Consider the following 26846-nt stretch of genomic DNA (forward strand, 5'->3'; position numbering starts at 1 on the left):
AGGTGTAGGTATTTATTCAATTTTTGGTACCTGTTGACTGAATTCAAGGAATTGCAGACCTTTGCTGATATTTCAATAAAAGGACTTTGTCATTTGTTCATTTGTTAATATATTCTACTGGTTGTTTCTCTCTCTGCTTTCCCTTCTTCAGTTTGCAAGGTTTTGTTCATCTCCAAAAGGGAGCAGTTTAGGCCATGTGCTTCAATACTTCCTGAGCCTTCTATTCCCTGGAACATATGGGGAAGAAAGATTGGCAGAAATTGGCTGCTTTTTCAGCCCATTTTTCCCCCCTGGATAATTTAATTCAGTTCTTTGCTCTTTCTTTAAGTCATCAAACCATCAGGTCAAGCAAAGAAAAAAAGCATACTTATGATCATATTTGATTATTCTTAATTTATTAGAAAGTAAAAATGTAAGGATAGAATATTATATTTTTCTATAGCCTTAAAGTGTGCTTTTTATTGTGTTTTTAGCTAAATTTTTATCTCTCCCTACCTGCCGCCATTATCCTTTAGAATAATATACCTTTTTATGCCTCTTCTTGTGACTCTTGATGAAATTTCATGACCCTATGATTCTCCTTTAAATTCATGTTTGGTCAATCTATTTCCTTTTTCAGAGACACTCGTTAGTTTTTTTCTACCTTGTTCTGTGCCCTGGCAGTGGGACAACTTCAGCGGGCTGCCTCATCCTCTGGCTCTTGGTTGGTTTGGCCAGCGGAGGTATTGGTGGGGATTAGAGGGAGGGAAGAGGGCGGGGCCTGTGCATCCATGGCCCCTCCCCTCTCTTTGTAGCATCCAGGGCATTGGCTGCATTTCTGGACAGTCTTATGTTTTCTGTAAACTGTCCCCGGCCACACCGCTACTTTGTTTCCAAATTCCAGCAGCCCTCTTTGTCCTTTCAGGCTTATGGATATTAACAAGGACCACCAATAACCAACTGCATTGTCTCTTGAGGTTCCCTGCCTCTAGCCCACCCCATCGTAGACAGGCTCTTTGTAAAACTTTCCTCAAGTTATTACACTGGAACGTGCCGTCCGTGTCTTGTTGGGGCCCTGACGGAGAGGATACTATAATAAATGCCTGTATTACTGAGAGGTAGTATGGTCTAATGGTTATCTTCCATTTGACACCAGACCGATTTGGGTTCGAATACATTCCCATCACTTGCTAACTTGGAGTGGGGATTATTTTACCACTCTGAGCCTCACTTTTTTCAAATTTAAAGTGGGGATAATATTACCTACCTCACAGAATTGCTATAAGAATATGTATGAGGGGCGCCTAGGTGGCGCAGTCGGTTAAGCGTCCGACTTCAGCCAGGTCACGATCTCGTGGTCCGGGAGTTCGAGCCCCGCGTCAGGCTCTGGGCTGATGGCTCGGAGCCTGGAGCCTGTTTCCGATTCTGTGTTTCCCTCTCTCTCTGCCCCTCCCCCGTTCATGCTCTGTCTTTCTCTGTCCCCCCCCCCCAAAAAAAAAAGTTAAAAAAAAAAAGAATATGTATGAGTATTCAAAAATGTTAAGTATCATATTAGTTTAAATACATACATACATATATATGTATAGATACAATGTTTTAGTTTCCTCTCAATTTACACTGAGTAACTTCCTCACTGGGGAAGCCTGAGCAGTTACAAAGCAGTGGATTTTAGTTCCTCTACACTCTGTGCTGCTGATCTTCCAGTTTCAAGTTATGTGGACCTCCTCTTCCCTTGTGCCCCTGGAGTTTCTGCTGATCTAAATGACACTTTGTTTCCCACTGGTGGTTCTGGCTGCTCTCACCTCCAGTCTGTGGAATTTTCAGAAGACTCTCATTCAAGTGGTGAGTGCTAGACACAGGGGGTCCCTGGTGAAGTGAAAATCTGATCAAGGGTGGGCATCTTAGCCCTGAGTGTTGGCTGCAGACTGCTCAGGTGCTATGCATCCTTGGGTAATCCAAGTGCTTTACAAGATAACTGGGTTTTGTTTCTATCTGTTTTAAACTATATCTCTAAAATGTTATGAGAACACTGGCTAAGCCTAGAGAGGTGTTGCAAGGATTAGCTAATTGATTATTTTAAATGCTTTGAAGCTGGCAGAGGGTTCAGTAGGAAGGACAAGCTAAATAATTTTTGCAGGCTCAGTGGGAGTGCAAAGTGTACTAAATGACTCTTCTAATTTGTTTTGGTCTCTAGTAGGACTTGCTTATTGTATAACATGTCTCCTTAAAATGAGTTATGTATGTTACTGCATTTAAAGCATGACCTGGGGAAATATTTTAAGATAAAAAGGTGTTTGGAAAATACACAAACCTTTTGTCAAATGGAGTTGCAGTTACTGAAGCCACCTGAGTTTTTCTGACTCCAGAAACAAAGATATCGGTACACTGGCATATTTACATATTTTCCCCTCTTTCGAGTATAGTAAGCATTTTCTTCACTGTACTGTGTCTAGTACACAGTACTAGTCCATTGGCATCTAGTCCATTGGTTTTTATGAGCTTGAAACCCTGAGCTATTAAAGGGTAAGCCTGTGGTACGGCTGGGGGATCCATCCCTCCAACCTTGAAGAGTGATTAACACAGAAGCATTAAAAACACAGCCCATTTTCTTTTTAAATGACTTAGAATTGGCTGAGTGTTTAATACTTTACTCCTGCTGGGACTTCTGTCCAGTATCCTCACCTCATCTTTGGAGACAGATGACTTTCCAGGGTGGCGAGCCAGGGAAACAGATCATTACATATTTCTCTTTAACTACACACTGGATAAGCAATCCACTATTTATTGATTTAGAAAAATTCTTGTCTTGGATTTAAGATCCAGTTGAATGGGATATAGATGTCTGAGGTTCTTTTAATATCTCATTAAACAAAAAAAAAATTAAACAAATTCCATGGTCTAGATGTCCCAATATCAAGCTCATATCCTGCTACTTCCAAAATATTTTAATATGGAAGAAATAGATTCACTAAAACTGGAAGAAAAAAGAAATGGAGAAAACATCCTGAACAAGTAACATATAAGTCGAGATGTGTGCAGGACGAGGGGTCCCTGCCTGGGTGGTTGTGGAAGGAAGAGTACATGTTGACGATGGGCAAGCACCTTGGATCTCCGTGTCAGTGTTGATTGCCACTTGCTTCTTCACTTTTTTTCCCTCTGCTTTTTCAAAGTTGCAGTAAATTCAGAGCCTCCACTTCTGGTTCCCACAATTGCCTTCTTTATTAGGTCTGCAGGGGAGGCTCTTCATTTTATACACATGTAGCACAGCTGTAAGTTGTACCATGTTTTACTACAGATCCCTAAAGTTAGATTAGCCCTAAAGAAGTAACTTAGTCTAGAATTTCTTGCCTTCTCTTTTGAAAGATCCCTGCAGAGAGGAACGATGTCTTTAGTTGAGTAAAGAGACTTTGGCAGGGCTGATCCTAATACATTCCTTGCAAGCTAAATTTACAAAGAAAGAGGAGGAGATCTGTCTTCTGGATACTTAAAATCTAAGATGAAAGATGAAGTATATAGAGTAATGGATGGGACTGACTATTCTAGTTCTCATCTACGATGCACAGACTTTATGATGTTGTTGTTGTTGTTATTAAGAGTGAGACATGGAACAACTATCTCACCAGTTCTGTAGTGACAGACTCAGAATGCCTTGCCTCTTAGAACTTCTCTTTGCTTGCACTGACCCTCTGCTTAAGAAATCCGCTAATCCAAAGGTGCACCTACTTTTCATACCTTATCTAAGAACTCTGAGCCCAACCTGTAAGCCATAAAAAATTGAATTTCCCTAAGGAGACACTATTTCAGAATTTGTGTGTTTTATCTTGCCTCAATGATTCAGTAAAACTCAATACTAAAAAATAAAACTCAAAATAAAAGCTTGCTTATGTCCTTACAAGGGCTTTTCCACATAGACAAATTTTAAAAATGCATCCTTTGAGGGTCTGGAGGAAGGTTTTGGCTGAGGGTGAAGACTGAAAAGTTCACTGAAGTTCGTGTTCAGTCTGGATCTGCTGACCAGACAGCATGATGGGGTGCTTTTGCAGTCCCAGCTTTCCTCCATCAGGGCATCTGCTTATCCAGTTTCTCCCTGATGTCCCCCAAGGGAACTTCTTCCAGGATCTCTTCATAGAGTTTTACAATTTCTGGCCTAAGTATTTGTTGGGTGATCAAAGGCTTGGACGCCAAGGTTCTCTGAAGACCCTTAACATCTCTGAGGGTCATCCCCAGAGATATTCAAGAATCCCCAGATTTGCAAACACCTCTGTAGTGTGTAAGTCCCCCACAGGATGTGTTTTTTTGTTTGTTTGTTTGTTTTTTTTTTGTTTTTTTTTTTTTGTTTTTTTTACACTGGCTGGAGAAGTCACCAAAATAGTTTCAGGATTCCTTTCCCCACTGTTTTCATATAGAGCATATTGTAGACTCTTTTAAGTCCTAGATCCAAGTTCATTGCCAAATTTAGCATTCTGCCCTTTCATGTATCCAAAATTCCCATGGGAATTCAAGACTTGTTCTCATAGCTCTGAAGAATCCCCAGGGAATTTCAAATTATGCTCCAAGTACTAGGTTTCTTTCATTCATCTTGCTGTATTTCCTCTGATGCTACAAGATGGCACTTTTCCCATCTGGTGGCAACTGCAGTGGCCTACTGTGGCCGTGTTCCTTTTGCTGCTTGGCCTGAGAGTGGCTTCTGTATGGCTCTTGTCCATTGAAACCACTGCTGAAGCTAGTACCTCTGTTGTTGATGCCAGCCAATACCAATTCCCAGGATGCCAGTGCCTGGTGGTGGGGCCCTGTTATCTGTACCAGGAGGGCTGCTTCCCAGGCCACAAAGCTACGAGCACCAAGGCTGGGATGCCCTATTTCAGAGATTACAACTGTGGTTGTAATCCTTCCTCTTTAAATCATCCTTCCTCTTTAAATCAAACTGAAGTACAAAATAATTCAAGATAGAAGAAGATTCAGAGACACTTGTAACATAAAAATGTACAAGACATCAGGTCTTGATCTAAGGGTCATGAGTTCAAGACATTGGGCTCTGCGCTGTGTGTGAAGCCTGTTAAAAAAAAACAACAACTAATTGTGTTCTATACTATGGTTCAGTTCGAAAGCCGGTGTGTAAAACAATTTGAAAATACCCAAAGTCACCCTCGAAATTCCCTTAAATTTCTCCTAGACTACATATAAATGGGCACATTTACATGCTACACTGAAGATCGATATATTATCTTCTGATTAATCAGACACAGCTGGTTTTCCCACTGACATTGAAACAAACCATTATTTCTTTGACTGCTAAAAGTAGTTGACCTGTGTTTAGAGGCCATGTTGTATCAGAAATATGGATCTTTAAATACTAAAAGCCTATGGAATCCAGTAAGATATTCATGCTCTGAGAGGTTAAAACTGAAGTGGACTAAGGGAAAATGTGGTTTTCACTATACCCATTTTTTAAAAAGTTAAACTGAGGCCCAGGGAGGTCAGGTGACCTGCACATTTAGAGAGAGACGGAGCTGGCATCTAAACTTAGGCAGTCTGGCTCTTGTGATCTTGCTCTTAATTGCTTTGCTTTATACTTTTAACCATGATTGCACAACTCAAATGATCTTTTCTCTCTCTCTTTTCACTCTGGGCAGGGTGGAATTTACCAATTTAAATGTTTTTAATGGTGTGACTCCATTGCACTTTCTTGTTGTAGCAAAAATCAAGCTATACTGCAAGGCATCATGTATACAAAGAGATGATGCTCTGTGTTCTCGCCCTTAGACAGAACAAATGTTAACAGCTTGTGCATTTCCCCCCAGGATTTCTTTATTTCTGCCCCCCCCCCAACCTCCAGGATTTCTTTTATGCATGCACTCACACACATTTTTTTTTAACACACACTTTACTCTAATTTCCTTTTCCACTTATCAATGTCAGAGACATCTTTCTATGACAGAATGTAGAATTCCACCTCCTTCTTTTAAAGAGCTTCTTTAGTGGGTACCTATGATTCCACTACATGAATAATCCATCATTTATGTTTGTGTATTCCCTTACTGATGGATACTCAGGCTTAGAAAAAATTTTGCCAGGTTTTTACGATTCTAAACTCTGTGGCCAACATGCTCATTTGTTGTCTTAGTATGTTGTGGATTTACTTTTTAGCCTTAAATCTTTAATCCACATGGAATTTGTTTTGTGCAAGAGGTGAGGTGGGGATTATAGTGATTTCTTGACTTTCCTCATTCAAATGATTACCCACCTGAAGAGATTCAGTCTCCAGGCACCCAGGTAAACACGTTGCATCTGTTATAGGAATACATTAAAAACTGTAATAATGGGAATCTCTATGGTGGAAAATGATCGGCAGCATGTTGAGAAGAGGTAGCAGAAACAGCAGGCTCTTCCAGTATGGACTAGAGCAGGGAGCTCTGCTTTGGGGTTGGAATGCTGCATTTTAATTAGCAATATTACTCCCAAATGTTTAGCTGCAACAGTGGGGGGATTAGAGACCCCTGCCTGCTCATCATAATTCAGAACTTGAACATCAGAGTGTCTAATTAGATCTCTCTCTTGAAAGGTCAGCCAATGAAATTGTCATGTTGTGTCACTCAAGGTCTAGAAGTTACTCTGCTGTAAGCTTGATGGATTTTTTTTTTTTAAACTTGAAAGTTGCCTGTTCACGTCTAGGGTCTCTTGGCAGTCTTTGCTGGATGGAGATTCTGGCAGGCCATCATGCAAAAGACCTAGGAAATCTTTCAGCCACTTAGAACAATTCTTGTCCTTTATATTATTTTTCTTTATCACTTTGGACACTATGCTGCAGAGGACATGTGTATCATCATAAGCTCTTTGGTGTCTATTCACAAGGAAAACAATATTCCATTCAGTTTTTGTTTGGGGGCTTGGCTTCTATAATTGAAATTACTTGACGGGGCGTCTGGGTGGCTTAGTCAGTTAAGCGTCTGACTTCGGTTCAGGTTATGATCTAACGGTTCCTGGGTTCGAACCCTGATTCTGTCTCTGTGCTGACAGCTCAGAGCCTGGAGCCTGCTTCAGATTCTGTGTTTCCATCTCTCTCTGCCCTCCCCTGCTCGTGCTGTCTCAAAAATAAATAAATGTAAAAAAAAAAAATTTAAAAAAAAGAAATTACTTGAAATTCTGTAATTTCAATTAATTTCCATGAGAAAAAAACTCCAAATAAGCTGTGCTCTTCTGGAAATTTTATCACCACACAGAAATTATTGGAGCTAGATTTTCTCAGTTTTATCAGTGAAGTAAGTTAAGGAACTACCTTCATTCTTTTAAGCCACTAGGATCTTAATTAGAATTCTGTATGGGGTGACAAGTTCGGGGGGGGGGGATGTGAATTATGGGCAATCCTTCTACACGACAGTTGCTGCTGTCTCGCTCCACTTAGCCCCTGCTAGAGGGGCTGCATGCTCTTGGATGCTCAGAGCTGCTGGGCTCTTAGCCTGAGGATCTGAGACCAGGGGGAGGGATAATCCAAAGCTGAAAATTATCCTTACTACTATTTCAGTTATATTATGGGTTAAGTTAGCCTTTGTGGGGGGTATCAAGAAAATCTTATTATTACTAATGATGATATTTTCCAAAGTGTGGTTGCATCAGAATCACCTGGTATTTAATTAAAATGCTGCTTGTTGGATTCCATCCCAGAGTCAGAATCTCTGGTGGCGGAGCTCAGGGATCTATTTTTTTTTTTTTTTAAAAGGTCGTGATTTTTTTTTTTTTTTAAATTTTTTTTTTTTCAACGTTTATTTATTTTTGGGACAGAGAGACAGAGCATGAACGGGGGAGGGGCAGAGAGAGAGGGAGACACAGAATCGGAAACAGGCTCCAGGCTCTGAGCCATCAGCCCAGAGCCTGACGCGGGGCTCGAACTCACGGACCGCGAGATCGTGACCTGGTTGAAGTCGGACGCTTAACCGACTGCGCCACCCAGGCGCCCCAAGGGATCTATTTTTAAGCCACCTCTGTGATTCCTTTGTGCATTAAAGTTTGAGAACATTTGATTTATAGCATTACTTTTATGGGAAAAATGTACTCCTACTTCCAACCAGTCGGCTTCAAAGTGTAGCTTTGGAATGTAGCGTGTGGGTACTTTGGGGCTGGCACGTGTGTGAAGTCAGTGGTCTGCGTGACATTCACATTGTAAAAGTGTCAAAGGTGTCACTAGGGGCACCTGGGTGGCTCAGTTGGTTGGGTGTCCGACTTTGGCTCAGCTCATGACCTCATAATTCGTGAGTTCGCGCCCCTTGTCGGGCTCGCTGCTGTCAGCACAGAACCTACTTCAGATCTTCTGTCCACCCCCCACCCTGTCCTTCCCCTGCTCACACTCAGTCTCTCAAAAATGAATAAACATTAAAAAAAAAAAAGTGTCAAGCTAGCAACTGGTGAGTAGATTATGGCTCAGAGTATTCAGCTTAATTAAGTTCTAAGGTATGGAGTGGAGACTATACAAAGACAGCATTGCTGCCAGAGTTAAAGCGCAGAATGGGGTTATTCAACTAGAAGGTGAAGGGACGAGAGTGGTTTAAACATCTGTATCCAGGCATCAGCTGGTTATTCTGCTCTTGGAGATTTGGATAAGAGGGTTCAAACCCTGGAGCCATCCCCTGGAGTGTCTAATGCCTTTCCCAAGATTCCTGAAAATCTTGGGGGTCTTGGCTCCCAGGGTTACTTCTGGGAGAATCCCCTTTTTCTGTTTTGTGTCTTGGAATGGTCCTTTATCTCTGGTATGGTAGGCCCTTTCTTCTTGATCCCTGCAGCCACCAAGAGTTGTTTCATTAGTCAGAATCTTTATGGAAGATTGTGGAACCGAAGGTAGGAGTCAGCTTGCCACATCACATGTCACAGAATATAACTTACAGTCATGGGTTAAACATTCCTGTCCTTAAAGGGAATTGGCTACACCACCACAAGGGTAAGTCTTCCCGGTCTAGCCACTTCCTATTGTATCCTAGTCTCTCTCCGCCTTGCTGCTTCTCTGCCTGCTTTGTCTCAGCCATATCTCCACACTTGCTCTCAGGAACTCCAAATTCTTACTCTCTCATTCACAAGATGTTAACAGTCTAGAGCCCCCACTCCCAAATTCACAACCCAGGACAGCTTTTGCATACCCAATACCAACTGAGGTGCTTGGCTGAGCAAAAGGGCCACCCAGTCTTTTCCTTAAAAGAATTCATCCTCCTTAGAATACAATTTTGGGATTAACTAGACTTTTCCTAAAGTCTATTATATATTTCTTCCATGGAAACATTAATTCTGTCTAGGCTCTCCTGAACGCATAAAAGCTGAGAAAGAATCTTTCCTTCCTACATCATTAAAGAATCTTTTTTTGTTGGGAGATGCTCATCCAGAAAACGTTAAGCAGGATTTTTATAAGGTTTTAAAAGGCAGGTGCACATCAGTGCACTCCCGTTAGTGAGCCGCATCAGTCTTTACAACACTTTTGCTAACATGTTTGGGAATAGACCATTTCTGTTTGTAGCCAAATAAATGAAAGCAGAATCATTTCCCACTTGCCCCCAGAAAGAGTGATACCATTGCCAGGTGAGTGGCATCTACAGGGCCACTCAGGGCATTCTGTGTCATAAATTGTATTTTGAGAATAAAGCAACAGAGTCAAATTGTTTACAGGACAGTGTGCTATCTTTCCATCTTATCTTTTGTATGCCTGAGAGCTTTCTGTTTTACTCGAAATGGAAAGTCATTTCCCAGATGAGAGATCATTTTATTTAGTGCTCTTATTTTCTTGGTAAGTATTCTGAATTTTTTCCTATTAATTTCTATTTTTATGCACAGTGATTCTCAATTGGTGAGAAAATTATGATCTCATAATCTCTTTTCCTTGTACTTGCTGAATGATTAGCCTCATTTGCTGTGTGAGTTCCACTTCACGGCTGTGAAATGATGACTCTCCCTGACTCTGGCTAAGCATGTCGGCTTGATGGCTTTGACCTTTTCCACGAAAACAAGGGAGATGAAATGCTGTGACATGTGTGTAAATTGTCACTCAAATGGGGTTATTTTGGTTAACAGCTCGAAATACATGCTTTGCTAAACTCACAGAAGGTACCAGTAGACTGTTTTGTGTTTGGGGTTTTCTAAGGCATCAGAGAGTCTTGCAGTTTTTAAGCAAGGAGAAAAAAAAAATCCTGATTAGCCGTTAAATACAAACAGTAAATTTACAACCTGAGTCACAAGCTGTGTGAATGACTGCATTACAGATTCCCACAAAAAAACCCTGTTCTTGAATCGTATAGTTAAATCTGCTTCATCTGCACTGCCGTAGATATTACTTCCCCTGCACTTAATTGGGATAACTGACAAATTCAGATTCAGAGCATTCAGTAACTCCAAGGGATATATAAATATCTCACCAAATCCATTTAAATGGTATTCTGGATTTGGTCAGGGGTCTCACTGTAGTAATTTGCAGGTGTGACTGATATTAACTTATAAATTTCCTGTGACTGGTCCTTTGTTGATTTCAGGCCTCCCCCCCTGTTTGATAATGATTGCACAGCAAGCATATTTTACCTTCCTTCTCTGCAGGCCCTTTATTGCTTTGAGACGTCTCTCTCTCTCTCTCTCTCTCTCTTTCTGTTTGTATGTGTGTGTGCGTGCATGTTTTTAATCGTAATACATGAGACAGTATTTCCCACTGGAGCAGATTCATACGAGCTCGTGGAGCCATTTCTTACTTGGCATATTTCTCTCTTCACTTGGTTGTGCTTTTTGTGAAGGGGACCTGGGCTCTGACTGGATAAGCAATGCCAAAACAATAGGGACGGTGTAGAAATATACACATGCTCTAACAGTCTGTACAGCATTGCACTTGGCTGATAATTCTGTGATATGATTGTTAGTAATCACCGTTAAGGTGGGGTTGAAGTCTAGCGTAATAATCCTAACATGTTGCAGTAAGGGAGCTGATAGATTTACATATGGGTGAAAACGAGTGGTTTTTAAAATTCTTTTTCTTTTTCATGACTGAAAGCGAGATTCTCATTCCCTGATATTAGAATATGATCTTTCTATCATTTGTTCTTTTTCTCTGTCACTAAAATAATATTCTATATTGTACAGGGTTGAATTTCTCACTGCTTAATTTTTGACTTTTTTGAGAGACATGAAAAAATGAATTGTGCTACAAACATGTAAGATTATTTAAGACAGAACTGCCTGGCTTGTGTTATTAGTAATTATTGTCCTCAGCTAGCATCTCTCTGTTTAAATAGAGATCTTTAGGGTATTTCTTACTGCAGTTAGACTTAAGCCTTTTTTTAAATTAGTTTAATTTAAGTTACATTTATTTTATAACCAACTTTATTTTTTCACCTTCATTGAGGCATTATATTGACAAAAATTATATATATTTAGGTTGTACAATGTGATTTTTTAATGGTATGCAATGTGATGATTTAATATACATATACTTCATGAAATGATTATTGCAAGCAAGCTAATTCCTATCTTTCACCTCACATAGTTACTTTCTTTTTTCTTTTTTTCAATTTGAGCCATTTTGGTGGTAAAATGAATTAGCAGTAGTATGATCCTGTACATAGGGATGTGTCTTTTTTGTTAGTAATGAAGATGGAAGACATTTCTAACATTCATTATTACTGATGAGCATTAAGATGGGCATAAAACCTATCTTAATGAGATAAGCATTAAAATAAGGATGAAACTTCTAATAATAATAATGGCCATTATGTAGCAAATAGTTAATACTGAGAACTTATTATGTGATAGTCAGTGATGTAACTGCTTTATGTATGTATGAACTCATTTAATCTGCCCAACAACTCTATGAGGTAGATTTTTATTATCCCAGTTTAAAAACGAGAACCCGAAGAACAGAGAGGTTAATTAACTTGTCTGAGGTCAAGGAAGCCACAGAACCAAGGATTGTAGAATTGCCAGATTCAGAGGGAAACACACACACACACACACACACACACACACACACACACGACACTCATGCCATACTTGCTTTCTTTTTGCAATATTGGGACATAATTACACTAAAATTATTCATTGTTTATCTGAAATTCAAATTTAAATAAATGTTCTGTGTTTTATCTGGCAAACCTAAACCTAAATTACCTAGCTTCAGAGCCCATGTTCTTAACCTTCATGCTAATTCTGCCTAAAACCCAGGCTTAACTGATGAGTGTTGACTTTGCACATCTTAGGTCAATTCTTTTTTATATCTACTCAAGCTTTCGTTGTTCAAGAATGGTCTTCTTTCTAGAAGTAGGACTTATTATCTATATTAGTGAGAATATGTAAGTTAGCAAACATATACTTTTAATTCACTCTATGTTCAGCATTGTGTCAAAGATTAATAAGGCATGGTTTTGCCCCTAAAAGAACTCACAACCCAGTAGATGAGATGGGTATGTAAAAAGCTAATCCTATTACTATATACTAGTAGCTTTGTTGGAATATGAGCTGTACAATCTCGTAGGAAGTTTGGGGAAAGCATCTTAGCGTAGGGAACATTTGAATTGGTCCTTGAAGGATGAATAAGAGTTCATCAGGGAAAGAAACTATTGGTGGGAAGGAAACAACATGAGAAAAGACAAAGTTATGTGAAAGTTCATGGTGGAATAATTTTTTTAAGGTAAGGTCCACATGCTCTGCCTGATAGTGGGTGATCACTGTGGAGTGGGATATGGCCACAAGGACTTCAATGCTATATTCAGAAAACTTACCCTGGACAACTGGAAGCCACTGAAGATTTTAAAATGGAGAAGTGGCATGATCAGAGATGTGTTTTAAAACATAACTCTAGAAGCAGTGAGACAGACTGGAGAGGAAAGGCTATGGGTCATGCATTTGGAAAGGACAGCTGTGGCGTGGACATGCAGGTGGGTCTTGGGAATGGCTGAATTTGCTCAGGAGAGTATGCAGACAAGGGGAGGGGGAGGTCTCAAGTCCTGGGGACATTGACATTTAGTTTGGGGGTAGGATGAGAGAAGACAGAAAAAGAGAATAAAAAGGGCAGTCACAGAGCAAGGAGAAACGAGAAATGGCAACATTATGGAAAACATGGCATGAGATAGTATGGAGGACAATGGGTTCCTCAACAGGGTCAAATAGTATGTCCAAAAGAGATGATGCCATTGGGATGGACAACTGGGCCATTTTTATTTCCTTAAAAAAAAACTTCAGCTTTCATGGGCCATTTTTGTTTTTGTTTTTTTTGTTTTTTTGTTTTTTTTTTAATATATGAAATTTATTGTCAAATTGGTTTCCATACAACACCCAGTGCTCATCCCAAAAGATGCCCTCTTCAATACCCATCACCCACCCTCCCCTCCCTCCCACCCCTCCTCAACCCTCAGTTTGTTCTCAGTTTTTAACAGTCTCTTATGCTTTGGCTGTCTCCCACTCTAACCTCTTTTTTTTTTTCCTTCCCCTCCCCCATGGGTTTCTGTTAAGTTTCTCAGGATCCACATAAGAGTGAACACATATGGTATCTGTCTTTCTCTGTATGGCTTATTTCACTTAGCATCACACTCTCCAGTTCCATCGACGTTGCTACAAAGGGCCATACTTCACTCTTTCTCATTGCCATGTAGTACTCCATTGTGTATACAAACCACAATTTCTTTATCCATTCATCAGTTGATGGACATTTAGGCTCTTTCCATAATTTGGCTATTGTTGAGAGTGCCGCTATAAACATTGGGATACAAGTGCCCCTATGCATCAGCACTCCTGTATCCCTTGGGTAAACTCCTAGCAGTGCTACTGCTGGGTCATAGGGTAGGTCTATTTTTAATTTTTTGAGGAACCTCCACACTGTTTTCCAGAGTGGCTACACCAGTTTGCATTCCCACCAACAGTGCAAGAGGGTTCCCGTTTCTCCACATCCTAGCCAGCATCTATAGTCTCCTGATTTGTTCATTTTGGCCACTCTGACTGGTGTGAGGTGATAGCTCAGTGTGGTTTTGATTTGTATTTCCCTGATGAGGAGCGATGTTGAGCACCTTTTCATGTGCCTGTTGGCCATCTGGATGTCTTCTTTAGAGAAGTGTCTATTCATGTTTTCTGCCCGTTTCCTCACTGGATTATTTGTTTTTTGGGTGTGGAGTTTGGTGAGCTCTTTATAGATTTTGGATACTAGTCATGGGCCATTTTTGAAAGCAACATTGACAACCTCTTCTCTGTGGCGGTTTGGATGTGGTGTTTGCTACAGAATGTAATTCAAATGCTCTAAGTTGCCTTCAAGCTGATATTCTCCAAGAGTCCATTTTATTTACATGATGCTCCAGCTTCTGAAATTCTGAATTATTGTGCATAAAACAAGAAAAAAATTATATGGGAAATATTATGGTCTAATACCAATTCAGAATACTTCAAGGTATAAGGACTTTGGCTATTTCTCAGTGGCATCAGAGGAGATGTGCTCCCAGTGTTGATGGAACTCACTCAGCAAATCCACTTTGCTGGATATCTGACTATTTGCTCCTCCAGATCCTCTCTTTGTTCTCCTCTAGGCCCAGGAAGATGACCTGAAAGGACTGCCATAAGGAGATCCCCTTGCCTTCTGGCTTCTTGGTTGGGTTTGCCCAATGGGGGGAACTAACAGGATGTTGGAGAGAGGGAGGATTGGGGAGTCCTGCTTCCTCCCTGCTGGGCTACCACAGGTTGGCTGCTTCCCTCTCTTGAAGGCCATAGCTCCAGAGTCAGGCATGGACTTTCCCAGAGGTCTTCTCCCTGGGTTCTGATAAACCCATGCCTTATCCTTGCCTTTTCAGGCCCTGGGTGGTAATCTCTTCCCTCTCAAACTACTCCCCCGTGTTATTGGCTCCAGTGTATATGGTCACATATGCTTAACTGACTGAGCCACTCAGGTGCCCCTGTGCCATCCTATATAAATACAAGTTATTACAATAGTAATCCTACTTTTCAGTGTTATATCATTATTAGGATACTCTGTCTCTAGCCCTACTTTCCAACTTTAATTCTTTTAAGGAAAAATATGAGGACCATTTTTTGATCAGGATGGTTTAAATTTAATCTTATTTGTTGCAAACACTTTATGATCTCCTGAGTTACCTTACAATCTTGTGCTTTTGTGAGTGTGAAACATACCACAGAACCATAGTTTTTGAGAGGAAATCTGAAATATATTCTAAACATCACATTTGATGATGATAATTTTTTTTTTTGTTCTGGATGAGAGTATCTGAACATATTGTGAATAGAATAAGCAACAGAGGTCTGACCTGGGTAGAAAGGGTCATGTAAAAATGATCCCACTAGGATCTTAAATGCATGTAGACCTCAAAGACATGTCCACTCCTATACATGTTCTAGTGGAGCGTCATTACACCTTACATGGCGGAAAAGGAAGTGGAAACTGTATGAGTCTGAGTCCCAGGGCTAGAATGCACAAAACTGGGACTGAAAATTTAGGCCTCCTAACTTTCACTTTCATGATATGTTATCCCACCTTTCATTCTGGAATTCTACAACTCCAATGGTAATGTTTGCAGCCACGTTGAGGGAGAAAGAAGCCAGAGAGCCTGGGGTGCTCTGCGGTCAGTCTCTTTAAATTTTGTTACTTGCTGCTGGTGGGAAAGAGTTAATTTGGCAACAAAGCCACCATAAGGTTACATTCATCCGAGAACCATGTAATTGGAATCCAACCTAGTGTTATAATTAACAGATACAGCAGGATCCTTATCTGAGGGGCAGGATAGATGTTGAATTCAGAGCAGAGGATGAATGTTGAATTCAGAGAATGAAGGCTGACTTACATCTCCTGTCCCTCTCTCTTTAGCTTGTTTTCTTGGTAATTTTCACCATCAACTCAGCCATATTTATGTTTGATAAAGTGATTCTTACTACTCTAAAATTCTTCAAATGGTCAAACCTTTATTTTGACTTTTATTTGGAAAAGATTTGTAAACAAACAACTCTAGGACCCAAATGAATACTGTGCTCAATTGTAAAATTTAATGCAGTGAAACTAACAATTATAGCAACACTGCCATCTAACTCAAGTTAATCAATAGTGTCCTAGTTGCATTTGTACTTGAGAATCATGGCAGTGGCAAATTTACTGCTGCGAACTTGAACTATGGAGAATTAATAATGATGGCATATTGTCCTATTGATGCAGCTCTGGTTGCCCAGCTGGAGTAGGGAATGATGGTCTGGTGCACTTTTTATGGCTCATGCAAATGAGTAGATAGTTGTGGGAATAAAGTTCTCTTCTTGATCTATGGCAGGAGATAGCTAGTCTGCAAGAGTTCATTTCAGACTGTAATTAGTTTATTCATTAAGGTTGGGGAATTCAATGACACAGCTGCATGAGGTATCATTGAAAGCTACCTGAACATATGGCAGAAGGATAATGCAAATTTAGCTCCTGAAAGAAAAAGGCAAAATGGTACAGCTTTGTGCTTTTATTTTATATCCTACAGTGATTCTCTGAAAGGGGGTGGTGAGTTGATTACATTCCAAACCTCTTAATATATGTTGATTTTAGATGGGGGGGGGTATTTATTTTCCTGGAATGTTATATACAGTGCATATAAGTGTTTATAACACATCCCCACACACATCCCTAGACATCTAGATATATACACAAGAGACTGAATGCTACTCTTTGCTCCCTAGCAAGAGAGACTAACACCTATACCTGTTAATAATGTTTCTATCTCCCCTTATGTGTTTAGAGTTAATTAGCAATATAACAAAGTTTTAAGTTTGATTAGAGATGCATATACAGAGGTGAAATGAAACTATTGGTTACGTCCAAATTCTGTTAAGACTTATAGGTATTCACACATAGATGTAAAAATTCACCCTTGCTGGTGAAATGCAAGCACTTGGATAGAACAGATTCTCTTAAGTCTATTTTTTTTTTTTTTGTACCGTAAAGACTAATCTGACTTCAGACATACCCAGGGTTATAAGGTTTAAAATCCATATAACACTTGACTTGCAGAAGCCAAGGCCTGTAATTCAAGTAGGTTATAGAAAGAATCAAATTTGCATTGTGGAAGGAAGCCCAGTAGGTTAAAAAAAAATGACTGGAGCAAAGCAAAACTTGATTTGAACCATTACACCAAACCATTCTTACTTACATCTCTCTTATATTCTTCATATGTCACCAATAAACACTCTAAATGAAAATGTTATTGAAGTCAAAGCATTCAACCAGGGAAACAAACAGGTGTGGAATTGTGACAGATCTCTCATACCTTTGTTCCTGGCAACTGATTTACTCCATAATTAGTGTCAAAAGCTATTTATTGATGACATCATGTGCTCATAACACTAAGGATTTTTCTTCTTGTGACTCTCAATCCAAATTGATGGATAACACAGATGAAACAAAATTCTTCTGCCGAAACTTGGATGTTGATTTAGGAAGGAATGCACAAGAATACGCAGTAAGTTGATACTAGTGATTGTTTCCTGGGCATCTGATTGATTAGAAGGAAGCTTTATATCCTATTCTGTAGTTTTCTGTATTGTATAAATTTTGTTAAAGTGTGTGTGTTGTGGGGGGGGGGGTTGCTCTCATAATGATTCAAAGTCTTTCATTTTCAGGAATGTAAATTCACTTCTGTGGAGAACCTAATGTCTGTGATTTGTGGCTCTGAATGAGAGGTGGTTGAGAGAGGCAAAAGGGGACAACCACAGCTGTTAAGTGGTAGCTCAGGGAGATGTTAGGGACCAGAGCACAGTTGGGATCTGAAACTCATATGTGTGTCAGAGCAAACCCAGCAGCAAATTCAGCCAAGGGACGGGTCAAATTAATTGAACACACGAAGAATCAAGTGATGATAAAATTGAGGTGTTGGGCATGTAGCGTAATCTGGATCTTGTCTGATGGTGGTCCATGAGAGCTGAAATGAAATGAATCAGGAGTCAGATAGTGCAGTGCTGGAGTCAGGAGACCCTCTTACATAAGACAGCTTTCCACCTCACTACCCCCCCCCCCAATTTTCATATCTTTAGGTAAAATATTGCCCATAACAGAGAGAAACGTACTCAAATGTACGTAAGAGGAGGCAGTGGAAACATGTGGGTGGCTCAGGGAGTACAGACCTTGACTCTCTTTGCATTAATAGGGCCTGCTGTTAACCTCAGGAGAGGAGAAGCAGCAGAGTTTTGCACCTCTTGGATCACACTAATTTACCTGGGTTGTGTTGTTCATTTAGAGTCTAGACTGTTTTGTCCTTCTCATTGGGGGATGGTGAAAGCTATTCCTTTCTAGAAAATGTGTTTGCTAAGGGGTATCTATTGACTGATTCCTAATTACTCAACCCTCTACAGATGTTTTGTGTATGAAGAAGAAATAAAAGTTACGACCTCTGCCTTTGGGAATTTTATAGCCCTTTTGAGGGGCCAAGAGATACAATCATTTATTCATTTTTACACTCACTCACTCACTATGCTGGATGCCACATCTACGACAATAAATGAGTAGAAACATCCTTGCCTTCATGAAGATTATAGTCTAATGAATTACTTAAGTGATGCAAAACTTCTATTTTACTTGCTTGCTCCAAATGCCCTACCTTCTTGCTTAAGTCACTTTTTGTTTTGCAAATGCAGAATAGAATAAAATTAAACAAGGCCTGGTACTATTAAAGCTTTGTTAATTTTCCAAAATGGTTTGAGCACATTTTCTAGTGTCTGGTGAAGAATTGTGATAATTAAAATTCAGCTATACTAATTAAAACAAGTGAACAAAATCTGTTTAATGTCCCTTTCTCACAATTTTTAATTTCCTTTTTGCTTACTCCTGACTTTGCAGAATTTTGTAATCCTCACTGGAGTTGTCCTGTCATTAGGGAAATTTATGCAGTTATATAGTTCAGCAAACCTGAGGGAATTATATATCAGTAATATTTGAATAAATTTAGGTTCCTTTGGGTCATTCCTTTAAATCAATGAGTTTAAGCTGATAGGTTTTCTGAAAGTCAACCTTTCAGAAGAATTCTGACCAATGTTTATTATCTTAATATGGTAAGGTTAGAACTGAGTTTCCATAGAGTTCCCCAAATTTCCTCAGGAATGAAAAGCTGTATTTGTGATATAAAATCAGATACATCAAAAGTACCCAGAAGATAGACAGGAAGAAAGAAATCATACAAGCTACTAATAGAGACTGTCTCTGGGTGATGAGATCATGAGGTTTTTGTTTATTTATTTGCATCTTTTTATATTTCTGTGTCTCAATTTTACCATATGGGATATTTGGGGAAGAGTAATGATAGCAACTTCTAACCACTTTCATGGATTGAGATTGCTGCCAAATGTAGGACTTTTCTTCAAAGGCAGGTCTCAACTTCCTTTCAAACAACTTGAGATGGAGGCATCCTCTGGCTCAATTTGTTTTATAAATTGTTTTATTTATTAATTTAGAGCACTAACTCGTCAGGCTCTACAGAGCTAGTTTGATTGAATAAGGGAGAGCTTAGCTTCATCTCCCTAATTTAGTCCAACTTTGAAAAATATAGTGCTGCCTTGTGATTTAGTGTAATATTGATTTGATGATTTGATTGATTTTGATTGTAATATTGATTTGACGATTTTGGTTGTAATATTGATTTGATGCTAATAGCAATAGGAACAACAATAATAAATGTCTTTACAAGGTGTTGAATCATAGACATGGGGGAGTTTTGAGGGAAATCAGATTTCTACCTGTCAGTGTAACTTTCAGCTCCACTCCCCACTCCAGAAATAGGAGAAACTTGGTAAGTTGTTCCAGGTGAAATGAGAGAGTTCGGGTCTGGCTTCATGAAAGCGGGATAAAGGTTCAGGCCATAAGGTGTGTGCCTGAGAAGGGGATGGGATTTAGAATCTAAGAGCTGGTTTCAGTTCCTAGCTCCCTCACTGAATAGCTGTGCGACCTTTGACAAATTATTTAACCTTTCTGAGCTTCCTAACCTATGAAATGTGGAAGGCAATTTCACCTTTCAAGGTTGCTTTGCGTCAGTAATGTGCATAAAACGTTTACCATTGTGCTTGGCACACATAGCTATTTTTGGAACGGAAGAAAGATGCCTATAGGTGGAAAAGTCCTCAGATGGCTTAATATCCCTGATTACCTAATTTGACAAAATCAACCTTTCTCGAGATTAATTGTCAACTCTGACAGGAAGTTAGGAACTTTGGTAATACAGGAAGTATTACAAAGCACTATTGGGATTTAGAATCTTGTTAATGACATTGAATGGTTCTGCAAGCAAGGAATGAGTACTGTTGCCCAAACACCAATTAACTTCACCCCTCATTAGTAATGTGTGCCTGCGGACATTATTTCTTTTGCTCTATCTTATCTCACTAGGATGCCATCCAAGAGAACACTTAAATAAAAATCCAGTTGTCATGTGTTGCTGTTAGCAGAGCAAGTGTAAACACCATTAAGGTTAAATGTATTACACTAACCTCAGCTGAATGAGCGACAAGAAGGCCAAGAAGTACTCCATCTATGCTGAGGAACAGCCGATTTTAAATGACAAAAGGGAACCTTCTAAACTTAGACCTGGATTTAATTAGGGGTGTTGGGCATTCTTACCTGAAATCGCAAGAGTAACCCGTTTAAAGTTACTCCTTCATTTGGGCGCGTTTATGACTTGTGATTATTCTTCCTGCTCAAGATGACAACTGAGGATATTTTATAGCCTTTTCTTCCTCTTTCTTCTTTTTCATTCTCATCAAGAATTATTTACTGAGCATTGATGATGACCAAAACACTGAGCTAGATTTTGAGAGAGTCAAAAGTATGAGACAGAATTGCTGCCCTCCATATCTGTGCGGGCAGCTTAGTTATAAATAGAAAGGACAGAATAGCCACAGTAGAAGGTAGTTTTTGATGAGGAATGGCAGATGAGTTTCTATAAAAAATATTCTGTGTTGACAGGTTAGTAAAAATAGAGATTGAGCCTTTAGCTCCCTCCACCTCTAATAGGTGACAACATTTAATTTACCTTCAGTTTTCCCAGACCACAGTGGGTACTGCCTTGATCTACCTTTTCTACAGGAAGTAACATCCCAAGGTGTCACCTGGACCTTGAGAGCCATGGTCCGTTAACACTAATGAGTGACTTATGGTTAAATCCTCGTGGACCCTGCTGAACATCTCCCTGAAGATATTGGTTCACATTTCATTTCAGTGGGCATCACACCAGCCTGCACTGAAATTGCTTGCATCATTTAACCTGTAAAGGTGTCCAACAAACCTATGATTTATGGTTTGGAAAATATTCAGCTTAGTCCAGGCTGTTATTGAAAATTTCCCGGTTTCTTGGTTACGGTTTCATGTTTTGGTCAAATACAATTATAAATTTCCAGGCCCTTCTTGTTTCCTGTAGGACTTGGGTCAAGATACTTTACATGTGTAATAATACAACTTTAAAATGACTGTTGTAACAATAATAGCATCATGTAAATGTACTTCTGAAAGCTAGAGGTTTAAGTTAAACATCCATGACAATTGAGTTGCCAGACTGTATATTTTTGTCATTATAATGATTTGTAAAATAACCATCAGATTCACAGGCATGTGGGCGAGCAATTCTTCAAATACTTTCATGAAAAACCCAAGGGAACACACACACACACACACACACACACACACACACACACAAATCAAATTTCTATTTCCTACATAATTTTGAATAGTGTTTATATTAATTGTACCTATCTTGATTGTAAATGTGATGTTAGGAAACATTGTTGAGATGTGTAAGTCAAGGTCAATAAGAAGGTGTTCTTTTATGTGGTTTAGCCATGAGCCACAGCTTGAGGGCTCACCCTTCTACTGCTAATGAGTCTTCTCTCGATTATCCTCTAAAGCTGTAAGGTTCTAAACCTTTGAACTTCTGGGGAGGGGGTGGACAGATTCTTTGTGCTTGCGTGTTTGCCCTTTTGTTTGGGGAACTGGTCCTCACCAGCATTTCCTAACAAATAGAGTCCCTGTTGTACTCTGGCTGTTAGATTGGGAGCCATTAATAATTGGCAATTTGTAGCTGTCATAATGATGCAGGGGATTTTCCAGATGGCTTTTCCCTTTCTCTTGAGAGGGACTAAGACTTCTGTTTATTCTTTTTGATGGGGTTTTAATCAAACAGACATTGGTCTTGGCCCTTGACCCTGGTAGGGACAGGACCTGGCTGTCTCATCTCTGGTCAGGGGACAGGCTCACATGCTTCTCAGAGCTCTGGCTTTCTGATAAAGGGACAACTTCAGGAGGGTGGGAGTAAGGTGTATTAGGGTGGAGGTGGTAGAACTATTGGGGTGTTGCGATTGTAAAGTTGAAAAGGAAAAAAAGAAGGAAAGAAATGCCCATTTTATTTTTTAAAATGATGAAACCAGTTGTTGAGGGAACAAAAAGTAGGAAGATGAGAATATCATGTTTCTTTTGGGTCTATCTTTACACTACTCGCAGGCAAGGTACTTAAGACAAATTTTTTTTTTGAATGTCTATTTATTTATCTTGCACATGCCTGAGCAGAGAAGGGGAAGAGAGAGAGGGAGAGACAGAATCCCAATCAGGCTCCTTGCTGTCAGCACAGAGCCCGATGTGGGGCTCAATCCCAGGAACTCCAAGACAAGTTTAAATTTGGAACAAAACTGGTAGTTTCTGCTATGAAGTTTTATAGCAGGTAACCTTCTTAGCTCTTACTTTGTTCTCCTTCTTGTCCAACCACAGCTCCCACCCAACCTTAAGAAAAAAAAAAGGGCTGCCTAGGTGGCTCAGTCAGTTGAGCGTCAGACTCTTGGTTTCTGCTCAGGTCATGATCCCATAGGTGTGAGATTGAGCCCTGTGTGGGGCTCTGAGCTGACAGCGTGGAGCCTAATTGGGATTCTTTCTCTCTCTTTCTGCCCCTCTCCCTAGCTTGTGCTCCCTCTCTCTCTCTATAAAATAAGAAGAAAAGAAAAAAAAAAGGAATTTACCGTCAAGTTTTATAGTTGATGTTACCTGAGCAGCATTATGCCTGAGTGGGGAAAGTGGTAGTTGGGAAGTGTCTTTCCTGTGAAACTGATGAATGTTCCAGTGTCAAGCTTCCTTCTGCCTCATAGTTCTTGTGCGTGGGCTGCCCTTTGACCCCGATCCTGTTCTCTGTGCCATCACCGAGGTCTCTGCTTAAACATGACCTCCTTGCCTACTTTCCCTGACCTGGTCCATCTGAATAAGATCTTCCCCTCCCTGCCCTGCTTCCTTCTTCCTCGTGGCCCTCATCACCCCCTGGGTAACTGCTTATTGTCTGCCTCTCCCTCAAGAAAGAAAGCTCTAGGAGGGCAGGGCCTATCTCCTACTGCTACATCCTACCTGGTAGAGCTTCATCTTAGGCTCTGCATGTACAACCTGGGCCTATAAAAACACAGCTCTGCCTTGCTTGTGGCATTATCATAGGTGCTGAATTCTGTGCTATATAGCTGTTCACGTTACATTTCCTTTTTTTAAAAAAAAGTTATTTATTTATTTATTTTGAGAGAGAGAGAGCGAGCATGCATGAGCCGGCGGGGGGTGGGGGGGTGGGGAGAGAGAGAGAGAGAGACAGAATCCCAAGCAGGCTCTGCTCTGTCAGCACAGAGCCCAATGCGGGGCTCAAACTCACAAACCATGAGGTCATGACCTGAGCCAAAATCAAGTCGGATGCTTAACCAACTGAGCTACCCAGGCTCCCCCACATCATAACATTTCTGAAATCAGGATACACATTAAAAATTTACACTTAATTAGTGGTTGCCACCCATCAAAGTTACTACTAAATTAATGTACATCTTGTAACTAAATGTGCCTTAGAATCAAGAAAACTGTTGTAGACAGAATGCACCCCTCACCACCCCATGCTGCACCCCAGAGATGTCCATGTCTTAATCCCTGAAGCCTGTGAATATGCTACCTTACATGGCAAAAGGGACTTTGCAGATGTGATTCAGTGAAGGATTTTAACATAGATTATCCTGGATTATCCAGGTAGGCCCAATGGAATCATAATCATCTTTATGAGAGGGAGGCAGGAAGGTCAAAGTCAGAGAGGAAGATTTCACTATGGAAGCAGCAGTTTTAGTGCTTACAGGACCTCAAGTAGGAATGCAGACTCTAGAAGCTGGAAAAGGCAAGGAAAGGGATTCTCCTAGAGCCTCCAGAAGGAACACAGCCCTGCCAACCATTTTATACTTCCATCTCCAGAACCATAAGATAAGAGATTTGTATTGTTTTAAGCCACTAAACTTGTGTTGACTTGCTCTAGCAGCCATTGGAAACCAATACAGGCATGTTATTATAGACAATAACATGTATTACATTCTGGAAATTTTTGATGTCCAGCTTTGTAATCTTCTTGGGCATTGCTAAACGTATGCCACGGACTCTGTCTTTCTGGTAAGACAATGTCATTGATATTTCAGGATCTAGACAGGGTGCAGTTGTTGGATCTTTTGATGCCGTTTCACAGATATTGTCAGTGTTCCACCCATATCCCTTTGACCTACTCCAGATGTCAGCTATAGATAGTTCTTATATTAGAATGACCAATCATCTCAGTTTGCTAGGACTTAGGGGATTCCCAGGACACAAGACTTTCAGTGCTAAAGCCAGGACATTCCTGTGCAAGGCAGATGGGTTGTTCACTCTACCTCTGCATGGGATGTCTACCTGCATGTGTTGAAGACATTCTCTGGCCATAGGCCCCTCCTTATCTTCATACATGGTAGAAATTAACACTACAGAAGCATCCTACAAATAACAAGGGGTGAGAATTGATGGATATGTGTCCAGCTTCCCTGCCTGTCTGTGGCAACATTCCGAGGCATATTTCATGCAATCACCTAGAGGGCCCCCTCTGGGATTGAGCCTGAATTGCCTACTGTGCTCATTAGTGACACTCTTATTGACTTGTCTTGCTACCTTATCTTCAGCCCTCACCAAGCTTCCTGGACTATTTCCCAAATAAACTTTTTATACCCAGTCCTTGCCTCAGGATCTCCTTTTGGATGAGCTCAAACTGGAACATTACCCTAGGCTCAATCATCTTATGTGATAAAGTCCCAAATCCTTCACATGGTCCCAAACATCTGGACTCTGTCTTCCCCTCTAGCTTCATCCCTGCTGCCCTCGCTCTTGCTCACCCATATCCAACCACATTAGCCAGTAATCAGAATCTAATCTGTTACAAATTCCTTCCTCACATAGGTCATTTGCACTAGCTCCTCCTGCTTGAATGCTCCGCCAAAGTTGTGTTCATTCTTTACGTCCTCAATCAAATGTCACTTCCTCATGGAAGTTTCCCTGGCCCTCCAGACGATGCATGTTCTCCCTGACCCTCCTGCACTTTTCCCTCATGGCACTTACTACAGATAAAATGAGTTCATTATTTTATTGGAGGATGATTATTTGTTTATGTGGGTCTTGCAAAGGACTCGAGCCCACTAAGATTATACGGTGTGGATGTAAGGTAGGGCTTGTGGGGGGATCACAGGAAGAAGTGTCAGTGTCGTACATGTGTCCCTGTCCTCTGGCCAGCTAGCTGATGTGTTCTGGGTGAGGCATAGCTGGACAAATCATGGTAAGTGCTCTAGGAGAAGGGCCCTGCTCTTTATCACTGTACATATTTACAAGGTAACTTGGAGGAGACAGGGGACATCTAGTCAACGTGTGACAGGGGAAGCTTCCTGGACAGAGAGATGGCCTAATTACACCAGAGCTTAGAACTCTCAGCCCAATTTATTTTTTTAATTTTTTTTATTTTTTTATTTTTTTAAATTTTTTTTTTTCAACGTTTATTTATTTTTGGGACAGAGAGAGACAGAGCATGAACGGGGGGAGGGGCAGAGAGAGAGGGAGACACAGAATCGGAAGCAGGCTCCAGGCTCTGAGCCATCAGCCCAGAGCCTGACGCGGGGCTCGAACTCACGGAGCACGAGATCGTGACCTGGCTGAAGTCGGACGCTTAACCGACTGCGCCACCCAGGCGCCCCTCTCAGCCCAATTTTTAAATGGAAAGCCCTATCCATTAAAAAAAAAAAAAAAGAAATTGAGGCCATTCTTTTAATATAAGGATATTTATTGATAGGTTTATACACGTAACACTGTCAAGCTAAATGTCAAATGGTAGAGAAGCTAAATTTCTTTTTTTTTGACATAATCATAAACAAAACAAAATAAACAAACATAGAGATAAAAATTTAAAAATAGAAGTTGTAAAATTTCTTTGCACACCCTATAGGTCATTTTGTGTGGGCCCTGAGGTGCACCCACCTCTCAGTGGAAATTACTGCTCTAGCACAGTGCTTTCCTGAGCAGAGTCTGATATGGTAGGCCTGGGTGGGGCCTGGGATGCTGCATTTCCAACTAGCTCCCAGATGATGTCAGTGGACTTGGTTTGTGAACCATACTTTGAGTAACCTGGCTCTAAAGCATCTTGTCATCCAAATATTCCTAAGCCACTGAGCTTTAGATGCCCAGGTTAAAAGAGGAATGTGACATATTCTGTTATTTTGGAATGATTTTCTTGTCTCATGCTTTGCTATTTCCAGGCAGAATCAGCGGAACGTGTGTGACCTTCACTGCATTGTTGAATGATTGCCCATCAGAAAATACAAAGAGTAAAAGGCTACTGGGCAAGGTAAAAGTTTGTTGACTTTATTTCTCCTGGCCTTTAAAATCTAATTATCTGTTCCTGTTCCTGCAAAGACATGGCAAAAACGAGCCCATAAACAGGCTCCCTGCTGGATGCTTTTCATGTGCCATTTCAATTCGTATGTGTCTTTAATGGCAGAAGCCTGTCTGAATACAAAGACATTCACTATGTGTGCATGTGTGCGTGGGTGTGAGGGAGAGAGAGAGAGAGAGACAGACA

General features: G+C 40.4%; 1 long non-coding RNA gene across 1 annotated transcript in view; it reads left to right on the plus strand.

Annotated features, from left to right (window-relative positions):
- The window catches only part of LOC115512499, an 89145-nt gene extending 62539 nt beyond the window's left edge, over nucleotides 1-26606 (plus strand). Inside the window, exon 3 of the long non-coding RNA XR_003968408.2 lies at nucleotides 26524-26606. This is a non-coding gene — a long non-coding RNA (uncharacterized LOC115512499). The remainder of the gene's footprint in view (nucleotides 1-26523) is intronic.
- Nucleotides 26607-26846: the final 240 nt, after the last annotated feature.

The sequence above is a fragment of the Lynx canadensis genome, chromosome B1 (genome assembly GCF_007474595.2).
Source record: "Lynx canadensis isolate LIC74 chromosome B1, mLynCan4.pri.v2, whole genome shotgun sequence".
Classification (NCBI taxonomy): Eukaryota; Metazoa; Chordata; class Mammalia; order Carnivora; family Felidae; genus Lynx; species Lynx canadensis.